The following is a 16,450-nucleotide window of genomic DNA, read 5'->3' on the forward strand; positions in this document are numbered from 1 at the left end:
TTATAATAACAGCAATGTGATAATAGTAATAAGAAGAAGAAGCATGAAATGAATGAATGGAGAATAAAAATAATAAAAATAAGACTCTAATCAGATAATAGGTGTGTTTGCAAAGGTTTTAAAAAACGAAATCCCATCTTTTTGTACACAAAGCGGCGAAAAGGCTTTACTTTACATTCATTATACTGTAAAATGCACATACGCAGACTTGAAGGAAAAAATAAATGTTTCTATCATTACTGCTGTTTTATCAACATCATTGGATAAACAGTAGAGAAGTACCCCCCCCCCCCACCCTCCCCCTGGAGGAAAAAAAATACTGTTCAGTTTTAATAAATGCCATTGCGAAATTTCTTTTAAAAAGAAATTTACCCACCTTGAGCTGCTCTCAACCCAGGTGAGGTAAATGGGTACCTGGCAGGAATTTACTCCTTTACACGGCGTAATAGCTGCTCTGCTAAAGCCATGGTAATTAGGCTGCATGATTTGTCCGGGAATATCGCCCATTATGTCGGAGGATCCATGCCTTTCTATGGTAAAGGAATGGTAACATCATGTAAGAAACTCTCTATCTTTGGGATGATGAAAACTTCCACTATCGGTGCCTTAACAATACTTTACAGTGAAGATATAACGATAATTTTGATTGCTTTGAATTCCATTGCGTGAGTTTTTACTGCCTGACACCGGGGAAATGCTCTCTTCTGAAGACTTATACGAACGTTACGTAATATAATTATTATTATTTCTATTATTGCATTGGGTGATTTCAAGTCCGGTTTTTTGGCCATGGTGTTTGTGTTGAAATTTGGATTGCTACCCCTAGCTCCAAAACATACGCAGAGTTTGTAAAACTGATTCAGATCACATTATTGACATCTCAACAACTAGTGCATGTAGTGAGTGACTTTTCAGGACCATCTTCACTTTATGTTTGGTGTTATAATCGTGTAAAAAAAAACACCAACACCAAAAATTCAACACTGAACTTGAAATTCTCCAATGTGGTAGTGTAAGCTACATTTTTAGGTGGTCTGTCAACGACAGATCACCTATTGATTTCGCCAGAATTTTCTTTCTTTATTTATTTATTTATTTTTATTTCTTCCGTACACTTTTTTGTACACACGTTCACTCGAAATCGACATGGTCAATTTCCTTCAAATTTCTGTCAGTCATGAAGCTCTATGATTTCAAGTAAAATCAACTTTTTCAAGGTCATCAGGTCATGATGACGTCATCCAGGCGCCATTTTGTAAAATCACATTGTCGATCATATCTCCATTATCAATTATCAAAAATCAATCAAATTAACATCACATCAATTTCAGGTTAAGGGTCAACAGGTCATGTCATCAAAGGTCACCTGGAGGTCACGACGCGCGCGTACGCGCTCGTCAAATTTTTAAAATGCTCAAAATCACCTTTTGACCAAAGTAAAGTACGTTTCAGGTCATTTTAAGCATTTCAAAAATTTGCGCACGCACAGGTATGCGCGCGCGTTTCCGCGCGTAACGCCTTCAACGCAACGTAGAAACGCCGTTTTTTTTATATCCTTGCATTGATAATATAATTCTGAGCAATTTGATACCTTGATCAACCTTCTACGACCATTAATAACGAAATTAACACCCGTTAAACTTTGCAGCACGTGTGCGCGCGAGCTCTTACTATAGGCCATATATGGGCAAAAACATACCTATTAAAAATTCACTGTAGCTCTTTAAATAGTCCGTTGACCCCCAATTTTTTTTTCATATATCGATAGAGTATGAGTTGTAAATTTGATTTCATGTCACCATTGTCCCTCAATTTGATCATGACGTCATCAAAATTGCGCTTAAACTGAAAATTTCATTTTTTCAAAAATGACGTCATCAAATTTATGCAAATTTGATCATAACTCCGTGAATATTGATCATTTGTCGCCCAGATTTCAATATGTTTTGGTTTAGAATGTACTCTTTCTCGTCAGTTAGCATGAATTTTCATTTTGAAAAACGCATCATGGTGTAAAATTGCGATGAAAAGAGGCATGTCATTTTTCCTCATTTTACGTGTAATCTCTATGGGACATGACTTTTTCTCAAAACTAGATTCTACATTCCTCTATTTCGTGAGCTATATCTCCATTTTTTCTTGTAAGTTATCCCTGAGCTTTTGGTATGATGTAGCTGAGATTCTAAGCTTTCGGTAGTGTGCCCTCCTTTTTTCAAGGTCATTAGGTCATCGTGACGTCATCCAGGCGCCATTTTGTAAAAATCAGGTCATTATCATATCTCGATAACGAGTCATCAAAAATCAACTATATTTGGTATACATCAACTTCAGGTCAACGGTCAACTAAAAATTTCATCAAATTGCGCGCGCGCACCTCGACGCGCACGTACGCGCGCATTAAAATTTTAAAATGCTCAAATTCGTTCTTAATTAATTTTCCATACGTTTCAGGCCATTTTAAGCATTTTGCAAAAAAACGCGCGCACGCACATGCGCGCGCGTTTTCGCGCGTAATTGCATCTTCCAACATAGAATCGCCAATTTTTTTTCTGTCATCATATTAGGCACATTTTTTCAAGCATTTTGATACCTTTTTCAACTTTTTCTGCCCATTAATAACGGAATGAGCGTCCGTTTAAGATAATTACCGTGCGCGCGAGCTTTTGTAATACATAGCATACATGGGCAAAAACATGCCTGTACAAAATCCATTGTAGCGCTTTAGGATGCAAGGTGACCCCAAGTTTGTTTTCATATTTTGATAGAGTATGAATCGGAGATATGATTTCATGTTTCATTTGACCCTCAATTAGCTCATGACATCATCATAATGGCCTCCGAACTCAAACTTTAAATTTTCATATTATGACGTCAGCAGATTTTTGGACAATTGATTGTATCTCTGCAAATGTTGATCAATTTTCTTTCAAATTTTGATATGTTCTACCTTAGAATATTCTCTACAAATGTAGTCACCACGATATTTCATTTTGACAAAGGCATCATGGCGTATTTTTGCGATTAAAGGAGGCATGTCAATTTTTCACATTTTGCGTGTATTCTCTATGGGACATGACTTTTTCTCAAAACTGGATTCTACATTTTCGTCTTTCGCGAGCAATATCTCCGTCGTTTTATCTTTGTTTACGCTGAGCTTTGAGTATGTTGTAGCTGCATGAGACAATAAGCTATCACAAATGTGCCCTTTATTTTTCGATCAGATTCCGAGATCATGCTCATATTTCACTTGCAACGTGGGATTTGAGAATTCCATTTCTCGTTTACGTTTAATCGCTATGGGAAATGTTTTGGTATATCGGTAACGCACTTGACTTCGGACCTGGAGACCCCTGGTTCGAGTCCGGGCGTCTCCAACAATTTTCTCCTTCACTTTTTTTGTCTATTCGACCTTGACTGTACAGTACCGTCTCCTTTGAATATTGAATCACGTAGAATCGCAAATAATGTAATAAACAACCCTATTTACTTTATTATTACCCTATTATCACTTGATCCATTACTTTTGGCGTGTAATCCCTTAGTCCAGAATCTGGCCTATTTAATTTTGATCTCCACCACACTGACGCTCTCCATACTTACCTCTCCATACTTACTTGCTACCAGCCGATGATGGCGTGATCATTAAATTAGGACGCCCGGCGAAAAAGGCTGGCCTGGGCGAGCTGCGTAGCATTATTATGAGTTTGTTGATAACGCCATCTTCGACGGCTTGAATCAAGTGTGTAGGGAAAATAAGGACCGTGCAGATTCTGGACTAGTAATCCCTTTGCGAGATGACTTTTTCTCAAATCTGGATTCTACATTCCTGTCTTTTGCGAGCAATTTCGCCGTTATTTATGCTTGGATTTTCTTGATTTTCAAGTATGTTGTAGCTGAGACTATATGCTATCTAAACCACCCCTCATTTTTTCATTAAGATGTCAGGATCACGCTCATGATCATCATCATCAATATCATCATGATCATCATCATCGTGATGGTCTGATGATCATCAACATCATCATTATCATTATTATCATCATCTAACATTATCATTACCATCACCTTCATGTTCATCATCATCATGATCATCATCGTCTATGTCTATATAACTTTTCCCTTTCTCTATATAGTAAATATTCAAATCTATTTATGCTAGTAGAGTGCCTCGATTGCATCTCTTTCTCCTCTCTCTTGCTATGTTCTCCTTCTCCTCTCTTGTTCTGCCCCTCTCTCTTGCTTTGTTTCTGCATCCCTCTCTCTCTCTCTCTACTCTTCACCCTCTCCCTTCACTCCTTCCTTGCCTCCCTCTTTTTCTCTTGCGATGTCTCGATCTATCTCTGCCCTTTTCTTTTGTTAAACTCTCTCACCCTCTCCCTTTTCCGCCTGTGACTCTCGTTCTCCCTCTATCATGTATTCCAGTGTTCCCCAATCTTCTTTATTTTTTCCTTCTAACCTTTGTATTCTTATTTCACCCCTACCATGTACTACAGAGAGAAACATGAAATGAAGTACATTAGTAAACGGGTCTATTCATTGTTAAAATCATGTTCAAAGCACTAAACAAAGCTTATCAAACCAAAGTCAAAGCTAAATTGCATAGACCTATCTACATGCATGTAAATGACATTCTGCACAAACTTAACATCATGCTATTTCCTTGGCGATCTAAAAAAGAACCGCAATGCAATATTACAAATGGTAATCACCTATCATCTTCAAACACATTTTAAAAGAAATAGATTTTAAAAACAGCATATCCAATGAAATTTGATATACTAAAATAAAAGCACATACTGAAAAGAGCAGCATTGTAGAAATCTCTGAAAAGGGCATTTTAACATATATATATATTTAATAGAAATGGAATACATCTATAAAACAGGTACATAAACAAGATACCTACTGATTATATGAAAGGCCCCCTACATAGCAATTGAGATATAAGTTCAGGTAAACACAATAACAATAAAAATAAAAAACAATGTACATTATGGATAATCCCTAACAGCCCTATATACCTCTTTGTTACAGCAAGCAAGACACTGCTATGTATAGTGAATGCAGTAGATATTGACAGTTGATCGTAAGGTACCACTATATATGGGGTAAATGTTGCAAACAAACTGACATTATAATCATAATCCAATATTGACTATTCACGAAACAAACTGGATATGTGACCTCTAAAGACATAAAATTGTAGTGTACAAACATGTGCTATTGAAAATCATAATCGTGTAATATATGACAATATAACAAATTACAGTGAATTGTCTTTCGCTGTACTACTAAGATCTGTTATCCTGATGTAAAAAAGAAGACAAACAGTAACTGTTATCAATGATATCCATCAGATTCTGTTTCATTTATCAGCAACATCAACCAATATAAGAATTATGGTAATGCCAAGATAAGATAAGTGACATGCATGTATAACTTCTTTTCCCCAAGGAGCATGCATAAGATCTATCTTTACAATATATCACTCAAAACACTGTGTGAATACATGGATTTACAAACTTACAGAAAAATAAACGTGTTAAATTCCCAAAATCTTGCAATGTATGTGCAAAGTTAAAACACAAATGTAATAAAATTCATCATGAATGGCGCTTTGTTTCTGCATTCCCCCCCCCTCTCTCTCTCTCTACTATTCACCCTATCTCTTCCTCTGTCTCAAATAAGATACAACTATAAAGGAATGAGAGCGTAAAAGGAATTGAAAAATCAGAAACAAAAACTATGGTATAAAAATACATGTAGTCACATGGAAGTGCACACAAAATCCCAAAATATCTTGTGTGGAACAAAAGTATATGTTTACATTGTCATACCAGTAAAAATAAGACTAAAATCACACAGAAACATGGTATCAGAAAATAAATGTAAGTCAGAGGTGGAAAAATGGACATGAACACACGTTAGTATGAATTAAAAAAAAAAGTATGCCGAGCCATACAGAGTGGCATTAAAAATGTCTTGGTCAAGATCGAGGCTACTTCTGCCACAATGCTGTTATGACAGAGCCGTAAACACTCCCCAAGGCCTAGTGTTCGCTGAACGAGGTATCACCGGAGGGCTGAAGTCCTGGGGTGATGTTACCGTTGTGTGTTGGACGATGAGGACAGCCTTCTGACTCGAGGGCGGTAGTTTGTTTGAACTGGTGAGCAAAGGGATATGGTGGTGCACTGTCATTGGTGACTAGGGTTGTAGAAGTGAGCTTTGCAACGTTGCGCTTTGCAGTCATCTGAAGAAGTTATCTGAAGAAGTGAAATTTTAAAAAATCATTTGAAGATTAGGAATATGAACAGTACTGAATTTTTCTTTCTTAAAAGTGTTAAACTTATTAATGAACGCATTTGACATAAAAAGTGTTCTGTCTATGCAACCCCAATGTAACATTTTCAAAGCAAAAAGATATGTCATAGAATTGCCAATTTACTCCAGGTGTGCCAATTTTGTGGGAATCTAATAGTGTAGTGGCCGAGGTCAACCATCTATCCGGAGGAGCTTGAAATAACTCAGTACAGTAGGGTTAGGGTTTTACAAACATTTTAGTTTGGCAATCTTTCCTTACCCTGTATATGGTGGTGTTCCATACTTCTGCCACAATGCTGTTATGATGACAGAGCCATAAACACCCCCCAAAGGCCTAGTCTTTGCTGAACCAGGTATCACCGGAGGGCTGAAGTCCTTGGGTGATGTTACCGCTGTGTGTTGGACGATGAGGACAGCCTTCTGACTCGAGGGCGGTAGTTTGTTTCAACTGGTGAGCAAAGGGATATGGTGGTGCACTGTCATTGGTGACTAGGGTTGTAGAAGTGAGCTTTGTAACGTTGCGTTTTGCAGTCATCTGAAGAAGTTAACTGAAGAAGTGAAATTAAAAAAAATCATTTGAAAATTAGGAATATGAACAGTACTGAATTTTTCTTTCTTAAAAGTGTTTACCTTATTAATGAACGCATTTGACATAAAAAGTGTTCTGTCTATGCAACCCCAATGTAACATTTTCAAAGCAAAAAGATATGTCATAGAATTGCCAATTTACTCCAGGTGTGCCAATTTTGTGGGAATCAACAGTGTAGTGGCCGAGGTCAACCATCTATCCGGAGGAGCTTGAAATAACTCAGTACAGTAGGGTTAGGCTTTTTCAAACATTTTAGTTTGGCAATCTTTCCTTACCATGTATACGCTAGTGTTCCATACTTCTGCCACAATGCTGTTATGATGACAGAGCCGTAAACACTCCCCAAGGCCTAGTCTTTGCTGAACCAGGTATCACCGGAGGGCTGAAGTCCTGGGGTGATGTTACCGCTGTGTGTTGGATGATGAGGACAGCCTTCTGACTCGAGGGTGGTAGTTTGTTTGAACTGGTGAGCAAAGGGATATGGTGGTGCACTGTCATTGGTGACTAGGGTTGTAGAAGTTAGCTTTGCAATGTTGCGCTTTGCAGTCATCTGAAGAAGTTAACTGAAGAAGTGAAATAAAAAAAAAATCATTTGAAGATTAGGAATATAAACAGTACTAAATGTTTCTTTTTTAAAAGTGTTAACATTATTAATGAAAGCATTTGACCTAAAAAGTATTCTGTCTATGCAACCCCAATGTAACATTTTCAAAGCAAAAAGATATGTCATAGAATTGCCAATTTACTCCAGGTGTGCCAATTTTGTGGGAATCAACAGTGTAGTGGCCGAGGTCAGCCATCTATCAGGAGGAGCTTGAAATAACTCTGTACAGTAGGGTTAGGCTTTTTCAAACATTTTAGTTTGGCAATCTTTCCTTACCCTGTGAAGGTCCCGATACATTACATGTATATGCTGGTGTTGCATACTTCTGCCACAATGCTGTTTTGGTGACAGAGCCGTAAACACTCCCCAAGGCCTAGTCTTCGCTGAACCAGGTATCACCGGAGGGCTGAAGTCCTGGGGTGATGTTACCGCTGTGTGTTGGACGATGAAGACAACCTTTTGACTCGGGGGTAGCCTATCCGATAGGCGTCGGCAAAATGGCAAGTGTACTAATCGCGTTTGGGAGACTGACATCGGCGTGGGCGTTAGCCCGAGCGCCTATCATCACTGGTCAACTCATCATTATTCATATATGTGTATCGTATGTGTGACGAGCGTATTCTCATGCATGATTCATAAGACTAGCCTTATTTGGTGACCGATCACTTTGATTCAACCAATCAAATATCATCTCCGCGTTCCCCATAGCTCATTGGCCTATTTTTGTCCTTGCCACATCATATTCATGAAAGAGCCTTGCAGGGGGTTCATAGATTTTCTACGAACGAAACAAGGTACATAAAAGAAAATAAATCTTTTCGCGTGTACCAGTGTACCAGGGCTGACCGTGCCAATGTTACTCTCCATATAAACGCGATTAGATTACTTGTAAAGCCTGACGCATATCCGATAGGCTAACTCGAGGGCGGTAGTTTGTTTCAAGTGGTGAGCAAAGGGATATGGTGGTGCACTGTCATTGGTGACTAAGGTTGTAGAAATGAGCTTTGCAACATTGCGCTTTGCAGTCATCTGAAGAAGTTATCTGAAGAAGTAAAATAAAAAAAATCATTTAAAGATTAGGAATATAAACAGTACTTTTTTTTTTTTTTTTAAAGTGTTAACATTATTAATGAACGCATTTGACATAAAAAGTATTCTGTCTATGCAACCCCAATGTAACATTTTCAAAGCAAAAAGATATGTCATAGAATTGCGAAATTACTCCAGGTGTAAAGGGCCTCCTTCCTTTTTTTCGAAAAAACAGGACGCTAAACATGTTTTACTTTTTTATTTGGCCTTTACAATAAATATCAAAAAGCAATCTTAACAGCTTCGTGGTAACTATAATATGTAGGGATGACCTCTGTTTCCAATAAATCTAGTCCTTTGCTGTACACATGATCTATCATTGTTCCCTTCTCAGTAGTAGCATTTACAACATGCTGTTTGTAACCTTTATTACACATCAGCTTGTTTACCTGTGAAGAACCTTTAAACAAATCCTCATTAAAATCTCCCATCACAATACACCTAAAGCTTCTTTTGTGTAATGCATTTAGCAAATTGTCTAATGATTCACAGAATGATTTGATACTATATGATGGAGGTCGATAAACAACTGAAATCACAACAGAAACTGGTTTGGTGACAAGAATTGCGATAAACTCTAAGTTGTCGACAGATATGTCTAATCTACTTGAATATGTATTCTTGATATACATTCCAACACCTCCATGCGATTGTTCTTTGAGTACATTTCCAACTCCAGAATTACAGTATGAAAGATGTCGTGGCTGATGATAAAATCGAAAGTTATCTAAAACAACGTCACAGAGATCATTATCATTAATCCATGTTTCGGTCAAGCAAATAAAATCTACATTCACAAATTGGCACTGGGATTTGAAATCGATAAAATGCTGTTTTAATCCTTGTACATTTTGCATTACCAAAGAAAAGTTATAATCGTGAATATCTTCCGAAGTTTCATTCTTGATAAACGGCTTCATAATCTCAATGCGTTCTTTAATTTCTGGATTACAATATATACGTTTAGGATCAAAATGTTCTATCACAAGTCCAGATAACGAAGTAACGCGACTAAGCCCAACATATGCCTGTCCAGATTGAAATACACTTTTTAATGATACAACAGCTTTGTCTAATGTTGAACCTTGTACTTTATGAATTGTGCAAGCATAAGCAAGCTTAAGTGGAAATTGTTTTCTCACATATTTCTTACCAATGGATTCTTGAGACATTTCGATTGAATGAATACCCACATCGGCCTTCTCAAAATTAACTTTGATGCAAACTGGATTCAAATTTGTATGATCTGTTATTATTTCTGTTACATTTCCAAAACATCCATTTGTCAGGCCTTTACTAACATCAATGTTCTTGAGCAACATCACTCTAGCATTAACTGCAATCCACAGATAAGAAGGCAACTGGGTTTTCATCTTTGTATAAGGTTTTTCCCGTATTTGATTTCCCTTTTTAACATCTTTGTCCATGTCTTGTGCTTTTACGCATATCACATCTCCACATTTTGTATGCAATAATTTCTTGTTCCAAGCATCTACATCCTTGTTACATGCATAGATATGCAGAGCATTTTCACATTCTTCACCAGTCTCACAGGACTTGAGCATTGCTAGGTCTTCATCACAGAGAATCTCTTCCCCTTGTTTTACACGTAATCTATTTAAGAGAAGAGCGAATTGGGTATCGTCTTTTTGTCTCATAATGTCTTCAAGTTCTACTTTCTTGAAATTAGCATTCCACAATGCACCATTGAGTGTGTCTTTATATAAAGGAGTTCCTAAGACTGGAGGTAACTGATACATGTCTCCCACAGCAATAACTGAAACACCGGCAAAAGCAGTTTGATCGCGTGATTGTTTTATTTGTCGTAGGCGGCCGTGAATGTATGACATTAACTTTTGATTTACCATTGATACTTCATCTATGATTAAAATTTGCAATTCAGCCAGCTTATTTCGAAGGACACTTATTTTCTCATCACTCAGCGGTTGATACAGTACTTGTGCATTGATTGGAATAGAAAGAATACTATGTATAGTATGGCCATTGATATTGTATGCAGCTACTCCGGTTGGAGCCATTTTCAATACTGAGACATCATCAGGATGTGGCAACATTCGGGCTAGTATACGTGTTGCTTCATAGTAAAGACATTTGATCAAATGACTCTTTCCAGTGCCAGCACCTCCAGTTAGAAACATATGAAACGGTTCGACCGATTTTCCATTTACTCTATCTAAACACCACTGTCGTATTTTGTAAAAAACACTCTGTTGCTTCTCATTCAAAGACCTCATCAAAGAATGTCCATCTTGTTTGGAAATTTTTACAGAACGTAGTTCGATGCTATAGTCATCTTTTTTCGCTTCATTCTTTAAATCAGGGATATCAAGATCTCCATCACAATCTTCGACATCTACATTTTCTTTGGGATGTTCAAGTCGCTCTACTTCCTTTTCCGGACATAAAAGACCCCATGCATCTTCGTATGGACCAAATTTGTCAAGATGCTCCTGTGCATGATCAATTGCATCGGCATTCATTTCAAACTTCTTTCGGTTAGTACAGACAATTGACGAGACTTTCTCCAATTCACGTCCACATATTTTCACAGAACCTGTCTCGTAGAACTCTTGATGTGTTTCAAATGTTGGGGGCTTTAATTGTCCATCTTCAAAATATGGCAGAAAGAGTTGCAAAATGCTCAAATAATATTTTTCTGGTGAGATGATGGGTGAAAATCGGGGATACCTTACAACTGCATCTTCCGTACGAGTACGCTTCTGAATATACCCCAGATCGTTATCTAATTTAAAGACATTTTTACTTCTTGTACTTGGCGTTTGGGATGCAGTTAAGATTCTGTACTGAGAACAAAACGTTGCAAGACACATATCACTGAATTCTGTGTTTCTAGGTCGAGCTTTGTATCTGTCAAGCTTGGTAGGCATCCAAACATTCTCATCATCATCATTATCGTTATCTGGTCTGCTTTTTATAACGCTTAATGGTAAACTCATTCTGACAGGGTTGGGTCCAACAGGAATAAATTCCACTTTCCTAGAACATTCTTTCAATCTGAGACTGCAAACACGATAGACGCTTTCTTGAGCAGACACTTCACGATTTTGCACGTACACCTGGCCAAGTTTTTTCATGCTTTCCTTTGCGTTATCATTTCCCTCTTTCATTTCTGATAGTGTATGACTCAATAGCAATCCGATTTCTCGTTCAGCTTTTGACATGTAGGATACAATATAAGCCACGCATGCAAATACATTTGTTACAAACTGCAAATCCATGTTGGCATTCCAGCTTCTTAGTAGACTTGGATTAAACTGATTTACCCATACATCTTGTATTTTTCTTTTGATGATTATACTTTGTTGTGATGCTAATTCATTATGTGCATTCTCAAATTGATTTTGTGTAATGCCAAGCTTTTCAAAGAGATGGTTTACACTGTTGTACTCGATTCCATTGGATAATGCATCTTTAACTGAATTCAACAATTTCTCTGCATCATCTTTAGTCTTTTCAGAAGCTTTAACTTGATCATTGTCATTTTCCTTATTTTGCACTTTCCCACAATCTTTAGCTGGAATCTCTTCAACGGGTGTTACAATGAATGTTTTTCCAGATGGTGGTCTCGGGAAATTAAATCTACACGCCTTCCCTGTTTTTGTGCAAGATTTAGAATGTTTCTTACTGTGTTGTTGGACCTTGCTTACTATTTCATGTAGTTCTTGATCTTCCTTTTCATCTGGTTTCTGGCAACAAATGTATTTATCTACGAATTGTACGACATCATCATCATTATCGATACCCAACTGTGGAGCATTTTGAACCCAGAACAAGGCATGAATGTGAGGGGAACCACGAGCTTGATACTCTACTCTCCAAAATGAATCAACTACTTTACCAATCGGTGCAGCGGGAGATAAAATAACTTTCTTCATAAAAGTGTGAAATCTTTTATCAAACATTCTGGCAACTGTTACTGGATTTGATCTTAAAAGATTACATTTTTCTGTATAGTCTAATTCACTCGATTCCCTGGTGTCTCCTTTTTGTCTAAGCAATGTATTCATTAATTCTGGCCATCTCATATCGGCAGATGAGAAAGAAGCAAACCATGTGGGCTTTCCAAGCTGTCTTACCATTGCGAGAACATCTTTTTGTGTCTTTTGCCAGAATGGAGGTGTTCCACGAATTTGCTTTAAAAATTTATAGCCCTTGTCTGATTTTAGTATTTTTTTAACTTTCTCTGCATCTTTCAAATCTGAGGCAGTTATTGAAGACGAATCATCTTTTTTGTTTGGACTTTGCCTTAATGCGATAGAAACTTGTGATATAACCTGTTGAATTTCATAAATATATTGTGCATAAAAGATGTAATCTGTATTCTGAGCAAATCTGTTGTCCACGTGCATCAATCGGTTGTGCAGATAACGTCCCAATGTTATTTTTTCATCTCTTCTATCATGGAATGTTGGTTGACCTTTAGGAAATAATACTGGGAAACATTTGGCCTCATTGCTTTCATCTTGTAGAATTGATACAGGGCTTCTTCCTTCACAAGGAGCACAACATATTATGTCTTCAAAATACTGATCTAATATTTCCTGTCCAATATCTACTGGCTGGAGACACGAGTCTAACTGAATACCGCGTAATCGTTCTTCCATATCGTCTTCAGTGTCATTGTCATCTATTTTTTTTGGTACTTTACTGTTGTCTTGCATGTTTTCATTAACATTTTTATCTTTGGACAAAATGTAATCAATTTGTTCTTCCATTTCCTTCCAATATTTGGCTAAACGAGCTTTACCACCGATTTCCACTGCTTCTTCCTTTTCATTATCTTTTTCATTTCGTTCAAGTGAGTTTTCCCATTTATCATTTACTGTAACATCAAAATACCACTTATTATTTGCTTTTAAATACTGCAGAGCATTAAGCAAGTTAGATTTATCTACAAATCTGTACTCATAACAACCTTTGTAAGACAATTTTCTTTTCAGCTTAACACGGATCAATTGATCTTCAGTCTGTGGTCTTGGCAACATATCTACTGTTTCAAAAGTGTTTGAAGGGACACAAACAACTGGGCCATGAACACCATTTTGACCACCTTTGGGCAAAGCCATTAACTTCATAAAAGGGATATGTAGTGCAATCAAATGCTGTTCTAGAGTGTTTAAGTTGGCAAGTTCTTCTGGGACTTGATGTAATTGTAAATTATTTATGTTTGCTTCTCCAGGTACTTTTCCAGACCGCAACTTTCTGTGACAAGTGTGGCATATCCACAGTGATGATCTGGCTGACTGGCGTATTTGACATTCTGATCTGCATTCTGAATTGCAAACATGCAAATATTTTTCACTTATACATGTCTGAAGTTTATAATTGGTCTTCATACATTTTATTACTTGGTTCTCAAAGAGAAGTTTAAAGCAAACACAGCAAACGAATTCTGGACCATGAGAAATAATCTTCCTAAACTCCTGTAGTACATTATCATACTCGGACATTTTGAATTTATTAACTAGAGCTCTTTTAAGATTCTGTTTCATTACTTTTTGTCTATATTTTTCTATTTTTTTATATTTAATATTTAACCTCATCAGTATCTTTTCCCTTAGTTTCTTATTTGTGTATCTAGTTTGGGACAGGGATTTCATAGCTGTCTTGTGTTTTTGTTTGAAATGCATATCCTTCAAGTACCTCTTTCTCATGCTTATTTTCATAGCTGTCTTGTGTTTTTGTTTAAAATGCATATCCTTCTGGTATCTCTTTCTCATGCTTATTTTCATAGCAGCCTTTTGCTTTTGTTTAAAATGCATATCCTTCAAGTATCTCTTTCTCATGCTTATTTTCATTGTAGATTTTTGCTTCTGTTTAAAATTCTTGTTGTTATGGTACATATGCTTTATTTTATTTCGCATGGTGGTTTTTAAATTTTCTTTGAACTGTTCATTTGTCCTATATTTCTGTTTATTCAAATTAAGAGTTTTTTGTTTATACTGTTTATCAGAGTGATATTTGTCTTTCATAGAAGTGACCTGTTTTTTCCTAAAACTTGGATCTTGTTTGTACTTTCTGTTCTGTCTTTGTTTGTTATAACTTGCCTTCTTTGAATTGCATGATGAATCATTGTCTTTCTCTTCCCAGTATTTTTGTTTTACTTGATTTTTTTTTGTCATTTTCCAGATTACATCATGATGATATTTATCCCTCTCCATAATTGATCTCTTCGTTTTACGTATGTTTGCATTGAGAACTTGCTTTTTTTTCTTACTATTTCTGTCTATTGCCTTTGTCACAGCTCGTCTTTCTCTCTGTCGCTCTTTATTGTCATTCCTTTTTTGATTATAAGTTTTTCTTTTACGTTTCTTCCCGGAATTGTCAGCATTTGCAATTTTTTTTGTTTCAGTAGTCTTTCCTTGCTTGATATTTGCACATAAATTTCTACTTGTTTTTTTCACATCATCCTCTTTTCTTTTCCCCAATTTAGTTTTTCGAACTTCATTACCAAGGTGAACATCAACTTTTGCATCATTTTCAATGTTACTCAATTTTCGTTTTTTACTTAAAGTTGAGTTGGACTTCTGAACTTTGTCTGCTAGATTCAATTCATTCGAGTCATTTTCACACTTGGTACAATTTTTTGAGTCTCCATTTTGTTCGTTTACATATTCTGTCTTGATAGAGTCATTTCTTTTCAGAAGACAACTATTATTCAGCTGTGGTTCTTTTAGTTTCGTTAAGGTAATTGTCACACTCTTCAGTTTCAATTCCTGACCGTTATAATGTACATCATGAATGATTGCTTCGTTTGCTTTTTCAGAGTAGTGAAATAAATTTGGGCTATTAATCATGGTTTGTGGGGAAACACTCTCATCCGATCTTTGAACTTCATCAAAGCTTTCACAATGTATGGAACATTCAGAGCTTCCAGACTGACTTTCACTGTGCGTATTTGACGAAGGAAATGGATTACAAACAAAATCCTGTAACTGCGGATAGCCTTTCAAGGTTTCATTCTTACCGGAAGTTGCTTTAGCACATACACTAGTTACTTCATATTCCGTGTGCATGGGGCATCCCATTGATTTTGCTAACCTCATGCAATGCTTGTACACACCTTGCCAACTTGGAGTACTAAGTACGACACTGTGTCCGTTACAAATCAGGAAACCTCGACTGCTTCTGGAATGTGAATCAAATATAAAGAAACCATCTTGACCAGATAATACAATGAAAGTACTTCTAGCAAATGTCACAAAACATGCATCAGAATCAGTACAGAGTTCTTTTTCAAGTGCTTGCTTCAATGTCATCGAAAGAGACTGGGCCAATATCAATTCATCTCCATCTAACAATCCAGTGACTGGTTCACGGCATACTATGTTAAACAATTCATTGTACGCATCCAAATATTCGTATAGATCAGATATCAATAAGTATTGGTTGTCGAGTGAAGTGGATCGTCGTATGTAACGATATAATTCATCACCGTTGTTCAAAATCCTGTCTAGATCTGTACTTTTCCAATCATTGGCATTTTTTACCTTGCTATACAACAGTGCAGATAGTGAATTGGTAACACACTGCTTTCCACTTAAGTCACCAAATCTTGTATCACCTTGATTGAATGTCCCTTGGGCAACAAGTGTTATTTGTGTATTGACACTCGTGCATTTGTCTTTGTGATCACTTTCAAGGGTTTCATCCTTGGTGTTACGTTCGTTGTGAACAATTGATTCAGACGGATGTTCGTTCCTAAATTTACTTGCACACTGTTCATATGTCATGTCAAAAAGATTTGCAGTACTTTTCTTCTTATCATGATTTAGCGTACCAGTCTCCAGCGTAAGCCTACGTTT

The 16,450-nt window shown here is 36.8% G+C and overlaps 2 protein-coding genes across 2 annotated transcripts in view; one reads left to right on the forward strand and one right to left on the reverse strand.

Moving 5' to 3' along the window:
- The window catches only part of LOC129271867 (complement factor H-like), a 77,519-nt gene that overhangs the window by 9,132 nt on the left and 51,937 nt on the right, over positions 1 to 16,450 (forward strand). The gene's annotated exons all lie outside the window — the stretch shown is intronic.
- Positions 4,533 to 16,450, reverse strand: part of LOC129284046 (uncharacterized) — a 28,543-nt gene continuing 16,625 nt past the window's right edge. The window contains exons 11-13 of the mRNA XM_064106421.1: positions 15,709 to 15,773; positions 6,581 to 6,869; positions 4,533 to 6,263 (exon numbers count right to left, since the gene is read on the reverse strand). The gene's annotated coding sequence lies outside the window, so the exon portion shown is untranslated. The remainder of the gene's footprint in view (positions 6,264 to 6,580; positions 6,870 to 15,708; positions 15,774 to 16,450) is intronic.

This window comes from Lytechinus pictus, chromosome 11 (genome assembly GCF_037042905.1).
Source record: "Lytechinus pictus isolate F3 Inbred chromosome 11, Lp3.0, whole genome shotgun sequence".
In the NCBI taxonomy this organism is placed as follows: Eukaryota; Metazoa; Echinodermata; class Echinoidea; order Temnopleuroida; family Toxopneustidae; genus Lytechinus; species Lytechinus pictus.